The following is an 18,963-nucleotide window of genomic DNA, read 5'->3' as shown; positions in this document are numbered from 1 at the left end:
CAGGCTTAAAACTTAGGAAATATAACATTTGACCTATTGATTGGCATCAAGATTTAGGGACTTGATTATAGCTTTGGATTGCATTGATTTGGAAGCCGAACTAAAGTGGAAGGCTCAAGTCCCAGAGTAATTGTTTGATTGTTTGAGGCAAGTGGAATTTTTAACCATTGTTAAGTGTATAGAATCGTGTATTTCCTTGTGGTATGTGTTGGGGAGTAATGGAACTTGGTGATGGGTTGACTTGTCCATATTGTATAATTCTAATGTATGAAAAAGGGGTAATAAAAGGTAATGTGAATAATTATTGGTGTGTGATGTGTTGAGAATGGTTTTGAAAAGCCTACTGATTCATTTTTTATGTTGTATGACGATTTTGTTGTTATGAATTGTGAATTGTTATGAAAATGGACATCTCCTCATTATTAGTATGAACATGTCATTTGCATTGGTTCAGACACATGGCTAAGACAAGTCTTATGTATTGAAGAATAATAAGAAATTGAAAATGATGTTCCATTTTGAGGGACGTGTCATATGCCATGATGGATACTATATTTTGGGGCCGTATCGCACACTGTGATGGATTCTATTATCGAGGGATATGTCACACGTTGCGGTGGATTTTATTAATGAGGGTCGTGTCATATGCCGCGACAGATGCATGGACATATATGTCCTCCATGAGTCCCGAACTGAGAGACAGCTGGTGTGTATCGCTAGATCAAACATGCATCACTATACTTGGCATTGCATTGTATAATACCTCGGATTTCATAATAAAGAAAAATCCAAGTTTTATGAAAACTTGTGACAGTACCGACGGAACCCCCCCGACCGTAAGTGGGACCATTTACCCTAGGTTGGGTTCTGTCGTTAAGGCCCAAATCTTTATAGTCTCTGATCCCACCCACGGTCGATCAGTACGGTTTGTGGTTGGACCTACAGACCGTAGGTCTTACGATAGGTGAGGGTCAGTAGCCAGTTAGAGGGAAATTGTTGTTGGGTCAACTTCAAACGGTCAAAACTTTTAGCACAAAAAGAATTAGGTGACCCACGACCTATCAAATGAAAGATAATTGAAACCTCTTTCCAACGCCACCTAGTTTGCTAAAATCCCATCTCCGAGTAAAAAGTTATGCTCGTTTTAGTGAAGCCCTGTCGGGTAGATCATAAACAACGAACCCAAACGATGGCCCATAGTCCAAATGATGGACCATCGTTCCCTCCGTGGATGGGCTACATCAAAATTAAGTGAGGGTCATTTTGGTCCTTTCCCCTATGCGTTGGGCACTTAAACTACGTCGTTTGATGCCTAAACCACGTCGTTTTACTCAATTTAAGCCTAGTAACCTAGTCAGAACATAACAAAAACCTTTATTCACAAAAATTCACAAGTACTTAGAGTGAAAAAGAGGAGAGAGAGTCGACCAACCCCTTAAGAAAACGTAGCAGGTTTTCTTCACTTCCAGCCCCGAAATGAAAGGATTTCATTGTAGATTTCATAACCAGGTATGTGGGATTTCACTAGTGGGTTCCTTTCATCCACTAGGTCCCTAGAATTGTGTTAGATTCTTGATTCATTGTATCTTACTCAAACCTAGGGTTTCTAAAACCTTAGATATTGGTTGAGATTTAGCTGTTATAGTATTCTTAATTAGATTATCATGTTTTCGTGAAATCGTTTCTTAGTTCCTTGCATGAAACTCAGAACCCTAGTTTTGTAGATTCTCTTAGTTTATGAATTACACTTGCTAAGTCAGTTTAACATATATACATGTTCCAATTTTGAATGTTTCATTATCAGTAACTAAATGTTGCATTCTCAGATTTACATGTCAGAATATTGAGCTATCCAGTATTTCAGTTATGTTGTGTCATACACATTTCAAGTTTGGAGTAGGCTTACTACCGAGTTGGACTAGGGTTCAGCGTACCCTCATAGTCCCAGAACTACGTGCCCCCATAGGTTAATATGTCCCCTCGGTTGGGCATCAGATTTAGTGATCACGCCAATCATGTCTTTATACCCCTTGCAAGGTATATTGGGTCCTCTCGATGGAGTGTATACAACGGACTCCGCATTTAGTTCACGTGATTTTATGTCGGTTAATAGTAGCTCCCACAGTCAGACTCTAGTGCATTTGACCAAGTTTTCAGTTATACTTCAGTATTCCGTCTCAGCATGTTAAATTCATGATTAGTAATTGGTCATTGCATTTAGCTCAATTTTCAGTTATATTTCAGTATCTAATTTTCTATTCAGATTATGTCATTGATCAATTATGTTTGTTCAGTTTTTATACTTGTTCAACTATTATCTATATCTTGCACTCTACAGGAAAAATGACCTTTTGCAAGGGGATATTTGGTTGTTCAAAGTCCAAATACGGTCGTTAAAGGTCATTAACGATGGGGACAAATCCGATCATCGTCTGTCGTTAAAAGCTCTGATGTTAAAAGTTTAACGACAGATTTCTATCTAGTCATTAAAAAACTTTTAACTACAACATAAAATCCAGTCACTATATGTCCTTTTATAGCAACCAAATTGTCCCTATGCTAATTAATCAATCCGGTCGTTCAAAATCATTTGCAGCAACTAACTTTTTAACCACTACAAATATTTTTTAAGACCGAAATTCCCTTTGTTAATAACCTAATTTGTATATTAGTTTCGACTTCAATACTTTTAACGACCAAAATTTTCGTCAATAATGGTCATTTCAATATTAGATCATGCTATTCATAAAAGAGTTTCAAGGACTACATTCCTGTTTGCTATTACATAAATATTGTACTACTTTACTAATAATAATAATAATAATCTCACACACATTCAATCATATATTAAATAATTGAATTGATATAAGAATTTATCATTAATAAAAAGAACTAAACAAAGATATATATCCAAGTTGTATGTCATCAACTTTAATCTTCTAATTCAAAAAAGAAAACTTGCAACATATATACATAAGATAGTCTTTAAACTACCCCTAATAAAATCCTCACAAACTTCAACTTGCTCCTTACTTTCTTGAATGATAAAAATTTCATATTCAAATTCTTGAGCTGCAAACGAAGAAGTGTGTATCAGTTTGATAACAAAAAATAAAGAATTTAAGTAGAAACACATATAGGATCTCAAAATATTTAGCAGAAAGGATGCAACAAAAAATTAAAACTTCCAAAAAAGCAGGATAACAATAACTAATGTATGTTTTAGGGAGAAATCAGCCACTACGGACTATAGCTATAATTTTTAACACTAATACGGCAATCGACCTTCTTCAATACAAATGTCTGCTAAAATTATTAGTTTTTCACCCAAAAAAATAATAATATGCTGCACATAATTACTAATAGCAAGGAAATAGTTTCATAGTATAAAACATGTGTACCAAATTACGGATGGGCATCACAAAGAGATTAATATAAATGCAAAACTTCATTACTTGTCAAAGAAAGATTGATATAAATGCACATTTTCTTCCATGTATATCTCTAATTTAAATTGGATGATTTTAATGAACTATAACATAATGTCAATTTCATTGAACAACAAAATGGAATGAACTAAGCTTTCAAGATAGAACAAACAACATTTTAACACAAATATGGCCAAAAAAGATTTGGCAGATAAACAATGAAGAGAAGATGGAAAATATTTTGTCTCATCACACAAGGACTACTAAAACATCTCTCAAAACACATCAAAATTTAAGAGTTCTTTCTCTGTTTTGAATTTAGTAGGTGATTACTTTATTCAATGCTTCTTCCTCACGAAACTTAGTGAATGAAAAAAAATGAAAACTATTGCCAAGTTTACTATTAAATAAATGAGGAACACATAAGTGTCTACCATTCTACTCTAATATGTTTTACGTATACAATCAGTATTAGTTGCTTTTCCTCAAAAAGAAATGATTGATGCTCCAAAATTTAGGAAATATATATCCTCTTCATGCCATCAAAGTTTATTGGTTCCCTTGTTCTATCTTTAAATCAATTTTCCAGAACATGATGCCTATTCTTACTTCTTTATTTCTTTAAATTGGCTAATGTATCTAGGAACTGAATAATTTGTGGATTTTTATTGGTTACTGAGAATTTTTCTGCCACTAGGAGTAGTTTTGATCATGAATCTAGTGCTACAGATAAGTGTTCTCTTGCACCGTATATTTATATTTGTACGAAGAGACAGATGAGTGTGGAAGGTTTTGCACATCACTACAACTTTTATGCTATACTTCCTGCATTAAATTATCTTTAAGCTCATTTCAGTTCACTTTCCTCTTGTTTTCTTTCATGTTTATAATTGGAAAAACTAAGTCTTACTAGAGTCAATATATTCCCTATTGTTTCCATTAAATAAACCTAACAAAATTAGGTAATGTTGAGGTTGGTATCAGATACAAAGTAGTTCTTGACTTCTTGTTTCCTGTTATGTACTTGTGTGAAATCATAAGACAGTTAGCAGACAACATGCAAGCAAAATCAAAGTTCAAGATAACATCATGTTGAAAAAGTAAGAAGCAAAACTAAGGTTTAACTTGACAGTATCCCCACATATATTATGTCAATGCTCCCAATACCATCCAAGGTACATAATCAAATTGACAAAATCAGAAGATCTTTTTTGTGGAAGGGGCGCTATGAGGGCCATAAGTTCCATCTTGTGAAGTGGGAAAATGTAATTATGCAAAAGCAGCACAGAGGTCTAGGAATCAGAGATTTAAAGAAGCACAACAAGAGCCTGTTAATGAAATAGTGGTGAAGATATGCTCAAGAACCAACATGTATCTGGAAAGAGGTAGTGAATGCCAAATATGGGAGGCAAGACAAATGGAGTACCAAGCAGAACAATGATCCTTATGGAGTTGGACCTTGGAAGTACATTAACCACCTAAGGGAGGAGTTCTTCCAAGAGGTGTCCTTCGGGATTGGAAATGGGAACTCGGTTAAATTTTGGAAAGACAGGTGGCTTAACAATCAACCTCTCAATGTCTCCCACCCAGCTATTTACAGGATAGCCTCTGACATAGACTCTTCAGTGGCTCAAAACAGAGAAGGTGGAATATGGGCACCACGCTTTAGAAGGAATTTTCAAGACTGGGAGCTTAATGAGCTCTTTGATTCTTTCAAAATTCTAGAAGGAGCCTCAATGACCCCTCACTTGCCTGATAGCTTAAAATGGGGCAACTCTGAATAAAGGAATATACACAGTGAAGGAAGGATACCATAAGTTGTGCTCTTCCAATGCCATGATAGACCAGTGGCCATGGAAACTGATTTGGAAGACTAGACTACCCCCTAAAATCAAGTGTTTCACCTGGACTACCCTCAAGAATGCTATCCTAACCCTGGACAATCTAAATAGGAGGAAACTTCAGCTAGTAGACAGACAAATGTTTCTTGTGCCTCAATATCCTGGAATCAGTGAATCATTTGTTTCTGCACTTTCCAGTGGCAGCAGCTCTTTGGAATTTGTTTATTTCAATTGCTGGTATCAACTGGATTCTCCCGCAAAGTGCCAAAGAAGTAGTTGGAAGTTGAAGTCTTAGAGAAGTTGATAGCCCCATCAAGAAGACCTGGCAGATGATTCCATCATGTATTTTTTGGGGTATTTGGAAGGAAAGGAATCTCAGATGTTTTGATGGTAGCTCAACTCTAATTAGCAGTTTGAAATCCTTTTGCCTTATTAATCTCTTCCATTGGAGCAACTTATCCCCTGTAAATGATATATTACCCCTCTTAGATTTCATTAGCTCCCTCAATATGGCATAGCGACCATATTTTGCTTATGGTTAACTCCCTGATTAAATAGGTGTTTTTTTTCTCAGGAGTTAACCATATTTTTGTGTATGTAATTTGCATCTTCTTGATGCCTTTCTAATACAACATCTTACTTCATAAAAAAAAACTGAGGTTTAACTTGCTAAACAGAACCTTTAGGGTCGAAATAACTCCTTTAGACCTAAGTTCAACTCTAATAGACATCTTTTAACTTCATATGATCCATCTATCTTTCCCTTTACTCGTTAGGAGTTTGAAGGTAGTGGATTTGTTAGGGATTATCAAGGGTTGATGAAGGAAAAAATATTACGTTGTAAGAATTTTATAATCTTTTATTAGTTATTTGTTTCATATCAGGCTCTCCTTTTATGAAGGTTGAAGTAAGCCAGTATTTAGCCACTGGTTTAAAGAATCATGCTACAGTAGTCATTTATTCCTTCATTCAGAAACTAGTGGCCCTTAAGTAAAGAAGTTAAACAATTCAAAGACTCTTGCTGAACTAGGATATGAGCCTAAATATCCAAGCTTCCCTCAGTTCCTGGGTGTTGCAGATTAAATTGTGGCAGAAACTCTATTCTTTAAATGATTGAATGAATGCATGTGAGCTATTTTGGCAGAAGTAGCAATAAAAAATAGCATGGAGGGAAAACACAATACTGAAGAAGAAAGAGAGACACGGAACAATTACTCTCTGCTTAAGAAGAATCAAACACTGTCCTCTGCTTCAGTTGTCTTAGTGGGAGCTAAGGTCTCCCACATTGAAAGTTAGGCTTATGAGTCGGAACAATAAAAAATACTAAACCTTTTCGAACTAATGAAAAGAATTTCATATAGCATTGCACAATAATTTCATCATAGACCAAAGAAAATTCTCTACTAACCTGTTAACTAGTTCAATATATTGATCAGTGAAAGATGGTGTTGATGAAGGCTGAAAAAACACTACACTTGCAAGCTGTTCATATTTGTTCTCGAGCTCATTTACGCGTTGACATTTACTCTCTATTATTCTCTAACTCATCCATGCAATTCACTTACATTCAACTTATCTAGAAATGCAGCCTTTGAAGAGTTACCACCATTTCAATTTTCAACTCCTTCGATGTCATCCCACCACAAATCCAACCACATTATTTTTACGTTGAGGTCCAAAGCACATCTCAACGACCTCAATATTTGTAAGAGATGAATTAAGATTGTATCACTTTTTGGATCTCAACCTATAAAACACAGGACAAATTAAAATAATAAAGCACATAATGTTAAATGGTGTAACATGAAATTTATGAGTAAACATTCATATTTTGCATTTGTTTCAGGTTCGACAAGCTTGTTATCCTTCTTACGTGTCTCAAAGAAGATAGTATCCATGTTTGGTGGCTTACCATCTTTTCCTTCCTTCATATATAAATAAACAAGTAAAAGAAATCAAATTATCAAGGAGGAGGCTTTCTAAAAAGTTTCTAGATTTACTTATTAATTCATAAATAATCTCTCTAATAGGCTTACTACTAGTGCGATGAGGCATACACAACTTAAGACTTATTGACTGAGTTTCTTGTACTTATTTCCTATATTAACAAAACACTACTGAAATTTTAGTCATCCAATTAAGATATCATGCTGATAGATCATAGCTATGAATTAATACCTTAGACTACTCACTTAAGAAATGCTCTCTAACAAGTCATTCCCAATCACCCTTGTCTACCTCTTTTGGCACATCTTTTACAGCATAACAGAATATCTTAGACTTCACATTCTTGTGCAGTGATCCTCTCCCATTATTTAACAACCTTCGCACATGTTGCAAGACATGTTTTTTGTGATCATTCATGTTGTCACTGACAAATTTATCCTACAATATTACACAAGTATCATTTTCATATTGTCAAGAAAGATGCAATACTAGGTTCAAGAGGGTTTTATAAGCATTAACAATGTAAAAGCATGACCCATATTTTAAGGATGAAATAACATATACAAGGAGGAAATAACATAAACATATTTCTTATGAGCATAGAAGGTGGTGTTAAGTCCTAGTACCAGCATCGGTGCACCATAAGGGCCGATACCAGCAAGTATCAGTAAGTTGCCTATTTAAGTTCTATTAGAGCAAATCCAGTAAACAAGGCCCTGCTCCAAAGTTTCATGGGTTTTAGCTACAATGATCCCTAAGTACCTCGTATTCACTTGATCTTAGTTGTTTCTTAGTTTATTCAGTATGTTAGATAACTGTTTGACTTTGTAGTTGGTGCTTGTAAAGATACTAGTTTGGTGATTTGAATATAAAAAATGCTAGTTATCAGAATAAAGTAACATCAATACTAACTAAGAGAGACTGGTATATATACTAATTAGGCCTATTATTTATCTACCAATGGATCATATAATGTGAGTTGCAGCCACAATCAATTGATGCGTAGGCAGCTGCGACTAAATGTAGCAGACTTGGTATGATACTTACTCATGTTACCTAGACACAAATTTATTGTCTGGCTAGCAGCTGGCTAATCAAGAGAAATTTCTAACAAAAGAAAGGAAGATTAGACTACAAATACAATTAGAAGATGACAAGTGTGTCTATATAGAGATAATAAGATGGAAACTCGATTGGATCTACTATCAAAATGTACTCACTACTCAGCTTACTGGAGAGTGTAGGAGTTGTCCAGATCAACGATTGATCTCCTGGCAGACTCATTTGGGGGTACAAAGTAGTTGGTAATATTCTTTGAAGGCAACATACGATTCACTATGTACTGAAAATCAAATGATAGTTATAAAAAAACAACACTGAAGACAGAACTAGCGAATTGGAGTACAAAAGATGAAGGTAACACAAAGGTTAATATGGATAAAGGGAAGGCGCTCGAAAAATATGAAAAGGAATTAGTTACAGCTATATGGGGAGATAGAATCTACCACACTTGGAGAGAAACAAACTGAACAATATACAGAGAGACAACTAAAAATACAGAGATTACATTTGTACAAATAATAAAGAGATAGCTGAAAGAGTGGATTACTTGAAACACAGTAGGAAAGTTAATAGATGTAGATACCTGGTCCAAGAATTTTGTAACTAGGTGATACAATTTTACTCTATGTGCAGAACACAATAGTCCATATCAGCATCTTCCAGCTTAAAAAATTAAAGAAAGTAATGTTGTAAATCCTTGCCGTGACGACATTCCACATGTATTCTAGCTTATTGATTTTTTACTATGTTCCCGCAATGGACACATATGTTTTCCTACTAATGAGAATTGTAGGATTCAGTTAGTTATAGGAAATTTTTGGTCCTTTCTCAGCTAAAATACAGTGGAACTTCAATACAAATAAATCTTTGCTTAGAGACACTCAAATAGCTCGCCCTTGTTCAAGGAAGAATGGCCCTGATCAGTTTCACACTTGGAGAAGAATGCTACCGATCAAGGAAAGTTGTGCTAAGTATATTCTATGGAAAGTTGGGCCTGAGAAGATTTTAACTTTTTTAGATAACTGGACTAGTAAAGTGCAGTTGGCTAGCACCATCAATAGTCTCCCCTAGAGGAAGAACCCAAGAGTGACTAATTTTATTCATAATGGCTACTGGAAAGTGAACGGTTTAAAGTAGTTTTCCCTTATTAAGTAGTTCAGATAATCATGAGCATCAAAATTTATGATGAACAAGAAGATCTATGAATTTGGTCCATCCACTATAGTGGAAAATTCACTTGTCACAATACTTCGGAGTCTATGAGATAGAGAAACAACCAATGCATTACTTCAAAGATGATCTGGCATCGTAAAATGAAAAATAACTTTCAAGATATCATTTTCGATTATGAGACTATTGAGAATTAGATTGCCAGTTGACAGTTCCCTCTAAAAATTCAAAGTTCTTGGCCACTCTAGGTGTTGTTGGTGCAAACAGTATTTTGATAAAAGTATGGAACACAAGTTTTATAACAGTGACTTGGTTAAAGACTTACGAACCTTTTGCAACTATATCAGAAACATAATTAAGGATATCACTAAACTACACTAGTGCACAAAGCAGAATAACATTCAGTTAAAATAAAAGGAAAAACAAACATAAATGGATCATAAAAAATTAGGGAAAACAGTGAATTTGAAAGAAGTAGACATTCCACAAAGCAATTGAGAATGAAAATAACACAAACTTACCTTGAAGAGAAGAAACCACAAGTGTTGAGCAGACCAATAAGCCGATAAGCAGTAACAAGAGAAGATTGGTTCTCTTTTAAGAAAATTAGAATGTTTTCTGCAATTAAAATAGAGACACCTGGTTGCCTCCTTAAATAGAAGGAACTGAGAGACCTTCGACCTAATTTTTCTTAATAAACATGGAAATTGATGTACCTTGTTCATTTTGATCTTATATGTTTGTTGATTGTCCTCTGGCTGATTTCCCTCCAACAAACTGACACTCCTAATTTGAAACTAAGGGCTACAGCTAGATAAATTTAGGGTTAACACAGATTTGGGCAAAACGAAAAAATACCCAAATCTCCAACAGAATTTGAGAGAAGCATGTATTGCAGATTTTTCTCAAATTTCTTGACCTGTACTGGAGAAAAGTTGTGCTTCAGTTATGTTCTTGAGCTGCTCCCTGGATTCTCTAATAGAACGATAGAAGATCAAAAACTTCATTAGTGAAACTATTTTCTTAGGGAGGGGAGGAGTGGGGTATGTGGACTATGTTGTTACGGAGAGGAGGGGTGGTGTATGTCGTGTGCGGTTAAGAAAAAAACTAGGGAAATTATTTTTAATGTATATGCGCCAATATGTTATAATTACCAACCGGATATTGATGTTTTTAACATCCGCATATTTATTTTTTGCTAATGTTAAACTGAAAATTGATCTTTTAATGACGGAAAAAACATTTAGACGCTATAAATACACTTTAATGACTGGATTCATATCCCGTCGTTAGGAATTGGACATTAAAAGTAAAATTTATTGTAGTAAGTACTAACGCACAATCTGCGCTACATCCTTTTATGATCTAGGTTCAGGTATTCAGCATCCAGATCACGTATAGATCGCTTCTCGATTTGTATTCAACAACATCAGTGGAGAGTCCTCATACTTTGAGGACAATGGACATATATTTCATATTCAATCTTTTTTTTAGTTTTTTTCAGTTTTGCTAGAGTTAGCTGGGGGCATGTCCCATCAATTCTAGTCAGTAGAGGCTTTTCAGACAAAGTATTAGATTCAGCTTTAGATCTGAGTTTGATCTTTCAGTTGTTATTGAACTCTTAGTACATTTCATATATTCAGACTAGTTTGGTATTCTCCACATTCAGTTACCACTGTTTTAGCTTCCGCATAGTATCTCTTTATTCATATTGCTTAAGTATGCTTTTGATATGGCAGCTTCAGGGTTAGCTTGGGGTCACTCGTGATCCTAGGTCCCGTGTTTACGTCAAGGGGGTAGACTCAGGGCCCGACACATTAAATATCTATTTCATTTGTGAACTTGTGAGTGCTTTGTGTGAAACTTGTGATTGATGAACTTGGTCCTATGTATTGTTGATCCAAAATCAGTGGAGTGTTTTTATTGATCTATATGCTATTAAAATTGTGAACTGTTAGGTTGAGCTGGTTTTATGCAGGTTCTAGTTGTGGAGGTTCCGTTAAGGTGTAAGAAGTACTCGTATTCTACTCCCTTAGCTAGTGTTTAGAAGGTTACTTGTTGAGTAAAGTGTGGTTTGGTACTCACCCCTTGCTTCTACATTTTTGTAGGTTATGAGCCTGGATCTTCGTAATACTTTCTATTCTCTTCTTTTCTGAGGCTTCCTATGGAGATTTTTTTGAGGTAGTTATTTGTCATCTAAGCAGACCTTGTTACTCCTATTTATGATTTTCTTCTAATTTAGTGACAACATCATTTGAGACTTGTGTTTTTCTTTCAAATAAATTGTAATACATTAGAGGTTTGTGCAAGTGACAACCAGGTTTTGGGGATTTAGTTAAGTTGATTTGGTATTTGTATTATTACTTGTTATTGAATTTTCATTTATAGCTTATTTCCGCATTTTATCGTATTAGTTGGGTATTAGGCCGACTTGTCTTGGTGGAATAAGACGAGTGTCATCACGCCCAATTTGGGGTCGTGATAAATTACCACTATTAAATCTAAATAAAATATTATTTTAGAAGCTTGAAAATTAAAATCGTGTTTAGAATATGTTTGATTCACAAAACATGGTATGAATTAAATGTTATACATAGTAATTTCTTGCTTTTTTATTGCATTAAATGTAAGTTTGATTTTTTTAGAAGAAGAGTTTGAAAATCATGTCTTTCATCTAATTTCTATTTATATAGTTAATTTTGATAAGTAATAATAATCTATTACAGTTTTGAAATAAATTGCAACCGCAGTTGGTCATAATAAGAAGAGTACCTCGCTTTATTAAGAGGCAACTTCTCTGAATTGTGTTTACAACTTACAAGCACCTGATTTCTTTTTAAATTTAAAATGTATGTATATCTTTTTTGGTGTTACTATGAATGGGCTTTTATTATTCTTTTTTTTTATATATAAAAGGCCTACAAGATAGCTTGAAAGATCTGGCCCACCAAACACTTAATATACAAAATCAAATAAAAACCTAAAAGAAAACAAAAGCAATCTAAAGTTTCATCTAGATCCAGTGAATGGAATCCTTAGTTTCTTCTTCATTTTTCCATGGTTCTCTTTCAAGGAAGAAGAGGAGCTCCATTTTTATTCCCAAATCACATTTCTAGATCTGTGCAGAATCAGGTAAGTGCCATTTTTCCATTTAAAAATGTGTTTTGATGTTTTTGTTCTCTAATTCAAACAAACAAACTTCTTTTTGTCATGGACTAGATGATTTGATTGGGTATGTTCTTCTAGTGAGACTCGATGTTGTATTTTCTATCTGGAATTAAAAATAAAAGAGTTGGTTGTTGATTCTTCAGGTTTTGCCTTTCCGATGATACAATATAACGTGACTGATTTATCTTGTAAATAATGAAGTAACAATTTTGATCTTGTGAATTTTGAATAATCAAAAAGAAATCTTCGGTTGTGTATGAATGTTGAGAAAAGTTGCTTTTTGTTACACATCTTCTGAAAAAACCCCTATTTTCATGATACAACGATGTAATCTCATGTAATGATGGAAGATTGTTCCATCAGTTGTTATTTTGATTTATTTCTCTAGGTCATATTATCTGTTTCACTTCTAATTCACAAATAGCATGTCAAAACGACAAAAAAAGGAAATCAAATTCATCAGGTAAACAATTTTTTTTACCTATAATATTTTAATTCTGCTTTTGATCAACTCTCTTGGAGCTTAGAATGGAATAACTAGTCCTCATTTAGAATTCTCGGGATACACTTCACAACCTAACAATTAATACCGTACCAATGATTCACCCCTAAGATCTTCCATATAAATAATGCTTAACCTAATCGCTCGTAGTAACAAACTAGTCGGCTTCTCAAATATGGATGAAACATTGCTTCTAATTATACAAGTTGGTAATACAAGTGATAACCCTTAAATAGGTAGTATTCGCATTTGACAATCAACGTATCCATTCGAACATACCACTAGTACCCATCATTAAAATCTGCAAGATCTACCACTAGAATACCTCATACCTATTGAAAAGATCGTACCCAAATAACTCATACATTTCTTCCCATTAAGTAGTTGCAAAACATTATTAAGTCAGTTCGGTCTCTTACTCAAAGCAATATGCAGTATTTCAGAGATCGGGTCGATGGCACAATTAACACGCTCCATAACTCTAACCAAAAAAGAATTGATACTATTGTAGTAGTCATATAATGACCTTCTTTGATATACACTCAATCTACGAAATCTTAGTAGAGATTCTGACTCAATTGGCGTAACATCATTCTTATCATTCTCTAAGCGATCCATACATGTTATGACAACTTTACTAACTATATTGTCCAAATTTACAATGTTCATTATCTAGCCATCACTTTAATTATTCCACTTCCAATTGTCGAACCACTCCAGATATTGCCTAAACCACAAAAGTACTATTTCCGTTGAATGGGTAACTAACCTAATAAAAATAACACGTTCATGATGTCCCTTAAACCATTGGTCAAACTTATCATTCGAATATCCTCGAAATGCATTATCGAGTCATCACCTTATTCAACCCCTTTGTATCATTTAACATATTTAATTTGACCACAAATCATTTCCAGAATTATATAACTTCCACCTTAGTACCAAATTTCGCATCCAAGCCAAACTCGACATAAACTACTCACACGAGGAATCACACACAATTCATAATTATAAGTGAGAATGAATAAAAGGAAACAAGAAGAGTTGACCGTACCAAGGTTGCACTATAGAGAATCAAGAAGTGAAGATTTTTCCTAACAACCATTATAGCCTCTCAAAGATAAGTATCGACGTCTCCGTAACGATCCTCGAGACTATACTTAGACTCGGCTTGTGTACACGTGAGACCTATGAACCTGTTGCTCTGAAACCATTTTGTCACGACCCAAAAATTGATGTGATGGTACTCATTTTTATCCCCCAAAAATAAGTCAGCCTAATAGCCCACTAATACGATAAAGTAAGGAAATAAGCTATAATTGAAAGTTTAATAACACAAAATAATACGGATAACAAGTCAACTTAACTAAATCCAAAAAACCTAATTGTCACGTGTAGAACCCTTTAATGTATTACAAAGGATTTGAAAGAAAAATACAAGTCTCAAATGATGTTGTCACTAAAGTAGAACAAGATCATAAATAAGAGTAATAAGGTCCGCTAAGATAACAAACAACTACCTTAAAAAACTCTCCATAGGAAGCCTAAAAAAAGAAGAGAATAGAAAGTATTACGACAATCTGGGCACATAACCTACAAAATATAGAAGCAAGGGGTGAGTACCAAACCATACGGTACTCAACAAGTAACATTCTAAACACAAGCTAAGGGAATAGAATACGGGTACTCTTTACACCACAACAGAACCTCTGGAACTACAACCTGATTAAAACCAACTCAAGCTAACAGTTCACAGTTTCAGTAGCACATATATCAATAACAACACTCCAATGAGTTTGGATCAACAATACATAGGATCAAGTTCATCAATCATAAGTTTCATAGAAAGGCACTCACAATTTCACAAATTATATAGATATGCAATGCAATGCCAATTATAGTGATGCATGTCTGGTCTAGCGATACACCCCCGCTGTCTCTTAATCCAGAAACCATGAGAGGCATATATGTACATGCATCCATCGTTGCATGTGAAACGACCCTCAAAAATAAAATACATCACAGCGTGTGATACGTCCCTCGATAATCAAATATGTTGCAGCGTGTGACACATCCTTTAAAATATAGTATCCGTTGTGGCGCATGAAACTTCCCTTGAAATGGTACATCCTTTAAAATTTCTTATTATTCCTCAATTCACATAACAGTTGTCACAACCATGTCTCAAAACCAATGCAAATAACATGTTCACACAAATAATGAGGAGATGAACATTTTCATAACAATGTACAATTCACAAAAACACAATCATGATACAACATCCAAAAATGAACCAATAAGCCTTTCAAAACCATTCTCAACACATCACACATCAATAATTAACCACATTGCCTTTTATTACCTTTTTTTCATACATTAGAATTATTCAATATGGACAAGTCAACCCATCACCAAGTTCCATTACTCTCCAATACATACTACAAGGAAATACATGATTCTATACACATAACAAGGGTTAAGAAATTCACTTGCCTCAAACGATTGAACAATTACTCCAGGACTTGAGTCTTCCCCTTTAGTTGGGCTTTCAAGTCAATGAAATTTGAATCTATAATCCAGTTCCTAAATCTTGATTCCAATCAATAGGTCAAATCTTATATTTTCTAAGTTTCAAGTCTAGGGCTAAGTCTTAATTTCTTTAGACACTCAAACCCAAATAGTTTTTATATAGTATAATACACCTAATATTTAATTACCTCTTTCCATATATCAAAACAAATAATTCGAGTTTTGATACATGGAGATACGTAATTAAATATTGGGTGTATTATATTATATGAAAACTATAAGGGTTGTAGTGTTTGAAGAAATTAAGACTTAACCCTGGGCGTAAAACTTAGTAAATATGATATTTGACCTATTTATTGGCATAAAGATTTATTAACTTGATTATAGCTTTGGATTGCATTGATTTGGAAGTCCAACTAAAGTGGAAGGCTCAAGTCCTAGAGTAATTGTTCAATTGTTTGAGGCAAGTAGATTTCTTAACCCTTGTTAAGTGTATAGAATCATGTATTTTCTTGTGGTATGTGTTGGGGATTAACGGAACTTGGTGACTGGTTGACTTGTCCATATTGAATAATTCTAATATATTTAAAAGGGGTAATAAAAGGCAATGTGATTAATTATTGGTGCGTAATGTGTTGATAATGGTTTTGAAAGGCTTATTGATTCATTTTTGATGTGGTATCACGATTGTGTTGTTGTGAATTATGCATTGTTATGAAAATGGTCATCTCTTAATTATTTGTGTGAACATGTCATTTGCATTGGTTCTGAGACATAGTTGTGACAAGTGTTATGCAAACTGAGGAATAATAAGAAATTAAAGAGGATGTACCATTTCTAGGGACATGTCACGCGCCATGATGGATACTTTATTTTGAGGGACGTGTCGAATGCCGTAACTATAGTCTACTATTGAGGGATGTGTCATACACCGTGAAGGATTTTATTATCGAGGGTCATGTCGTACGCCGCTACAGATGCATGGGCAGATATGTCCCCTATGGGTTCGTGACTGAGAGACACCGGGTCTGTATCGCTAGGTCATACATGCATCACTGTACTTGGAATTGCATTGCATATCTATATTATTTGTGAACTTATGAGTGCCTTTGTCTTAAACTTGTTATTGATGAACTTGATCCTTCGTGTCGTTGATCAAAACACATTGGAGTGTTGTTATTGATCTATGTGCTATTGAAACTATGAACTGTTAGGTTGAGCTTGTTTTACGTAGGTTGTAGTTGTGGAGGTTACGCTGGGGTGTAACGAGTACCCGTATTCTATTCCCTTAGCTTGTGTTTAGAAGGTCACTTGCTAAGTACCGTGTGGTGTATTACTCACCCCTTGCTTCTACATTTTTATATGTTACGAGTCCGGATTTTCATAATACTTTCTATGTTCTTCTTTTCCGAGGCTTCCTATGGAGTTTTTTTGAGGTAGCTATTTGTCATGTCAGTGGACCTTCTTACTCCTATTTATGATCTTGTTCAAAATTAGTGACAACATCATTTCAAACTTGTGTTTTTCTTTCAAATAAATTGTAATACATTAGAGGTTTGTGCACGTAACTACCAGGTTTTGGGGATTTAGTTAAGTTGACTTGTTATCCGTATTATTACTTGTTATTAAACTTTCAATTATAGCTTATTTACGCACTTTATCATATAAGTTGGGTATTAGTCTGAATGGTTTTGGTGGGATAAGACGAGTGCCATCGCGCCCAATTTTGGGTCATGAATATTACCACTATTAAATCTAAATAATGTATAATTTCAGAAGCTTGAAACTTAAAATAGTGTTTAGAATATTTTGGATGCCCTAAACATGGTATGAATTAAATGTTATACATAGTAATTTCTTGCTTTTCTATTGCATTAAATATAAGTTTGATTCATTTAGAAGAAGAGTTTGAAAATCATGATTTTAATATAATTTCTATCTATATAGTAAATTTTGATAATTAATAATAAGGTATTACAGTTTTGAAACTGATTGCAACCGCAGCTTGTCATAATAAGAAGAATATCTCGCATTATTAAGAAGCATCTTCTCTAAATTGTGTTTACAACTTTCAAGTGCCTGGTTTCTTTGTAAATTTAAAATGTATGTATATCATTTTTGGTGTTACTATGACTGAGGTTTTTTTTTTTTTTTTAAAAGGTCTACATGATACCCTAAAAGATTTGGCCCACAAACACTTAATATACAAAATCAAATAAAAACCTAGAAGAAAACAAAAACAATCTAAAGTTGTCTCTAGATACAAAGAATGGAATCCATAGTTAATTATTCATTTCTCCAAGGTTCTGTTTCAAGGAAGAAGAGGAGCTCCATTTTTATTTCCAATTCGAATTTCTAGATCTGAGCAGAGTTAGGTAAGTGCCATTTTTCGATTAAAAATGTGTTTTGATGTCTTTGTTCTCTAATTCTAACAAACAAACTTCTTTTTTGTCATGGACTAGATGATTTGATTGGGTATGTTCTTCTGGTGAGACTCAATGTTGTATTTTTTTCTATCTGGAATTAAAAATAAAAGAGTTGGTTATTGATTTTTCAGGTTATGCCTTTCTGATGATACAATATAAATTGACTGATTTATCTTGTAACTAAAGAAGTACCAATTTTGATCCTCTGAATTTTGAATAATCGAAAAGAAATCTTCGATTGTGTATGAATATTGAGAAAATTTGCTTCTTATTTCAAATCTTTTGAAAGCCCCTATTGTTAAGATACAACAATGCAATCTCATGTAAGGCTGGCAACGGGACCGGAACCGGGACGGACCGGAACCGGAACGGAACCGGGCACCACGGAACGGAACCGAACCGGAACCGGGACGGACCGGAACCGGAACGGAACCGGGCACCACGGAACGGAACCGAACCGGAACCGGGACGGACCGGAACCGGAACGGAACCGGGCACCACGGAACGGAACCGAACCGGAACCGGGACGGACCGGAACCGGAACGGAACCGGGCACCACGGAACGGAACCGAACCGGAACCGGGACGGACCGGAACCGGTAATTCCAGGAAAAAAATCGTGTACCCGTCCCGGACCGGTAACGGACCGGTACCGGACCGGACCGGACCGGCAACCGGGGCTACTGTTACTTATAATTAAAAAAAAAAATTATTAAAATTAAAAAATTAGGAACATTACACAAATAATATTAAAACTCTTATAATTTTATTAGAAGTAAATTTTTTTATACTTTTAAAGTTTTAAATACAAACTTTCAAACTTTAAAAGTATAAAAGTTTAAATTTCACAATGTAAAACTTTGAAATTTTAAATTCAAACTTTAAAACTAT

The 18,963-nt window shown here is 34.6% G+C and overlaps 1 long non-coding RNA gene across 3 annotated transcripts; it reads right to left on the bottom strand.

Annotated features, from left to right (window-relative positions):
• Positions 1-2,860: 2,860 nt before the first annotated feature.
• Positions 2,861-10,564, bottom strand: LOC102589643 (uncharacterized). 3 transcript variants are annotated; one of them, XR_001473256.1, is made up of 4 exons: positions 10,165-10,564; positions 7,448-10,066; positions 6,678-7,016; positions 2,861-3,072 (listed from the first exon to the last, which is right to left on the bottom strand). It is a non-coding gene; the product is annotated as an uncharacterized lncRNA (long non-coding RNA). The 3 variants fall into 3 exon arrangements; XR_367189.2 differs by having other exon boundaries at positions 7,448-10,560; XR_367190.2 differs by having other exon boundaries at positions 7,462-10,560.
• Between the last annotated feature and the right edge of the window lie 8,399 nt (positions 10,565-18,963).

Source organism: Solanum tuberosum, unplaced genomic scaffold (genome assembly GCF_000226075.1).
Source record: "Solanum tuberosum cultivar DM 1-3 516 R44 unplaced genomic scaffold, SolTub_3.0 scf00074, whole genome shotgun sequence".
Taxonomy (NCBI): domain Eukaryota; kingdom Viridiplantae; phylum Streptophyta; class Magnoliopsida; order Solanales; family Solanaceae; genus Solanum; species Solanum tuberosum.
The sequence above is the reverse complement of the archived record's forward strand: the minus strand, read 5'-3'. Positions and strand labels throughout refer to the sequence as shown.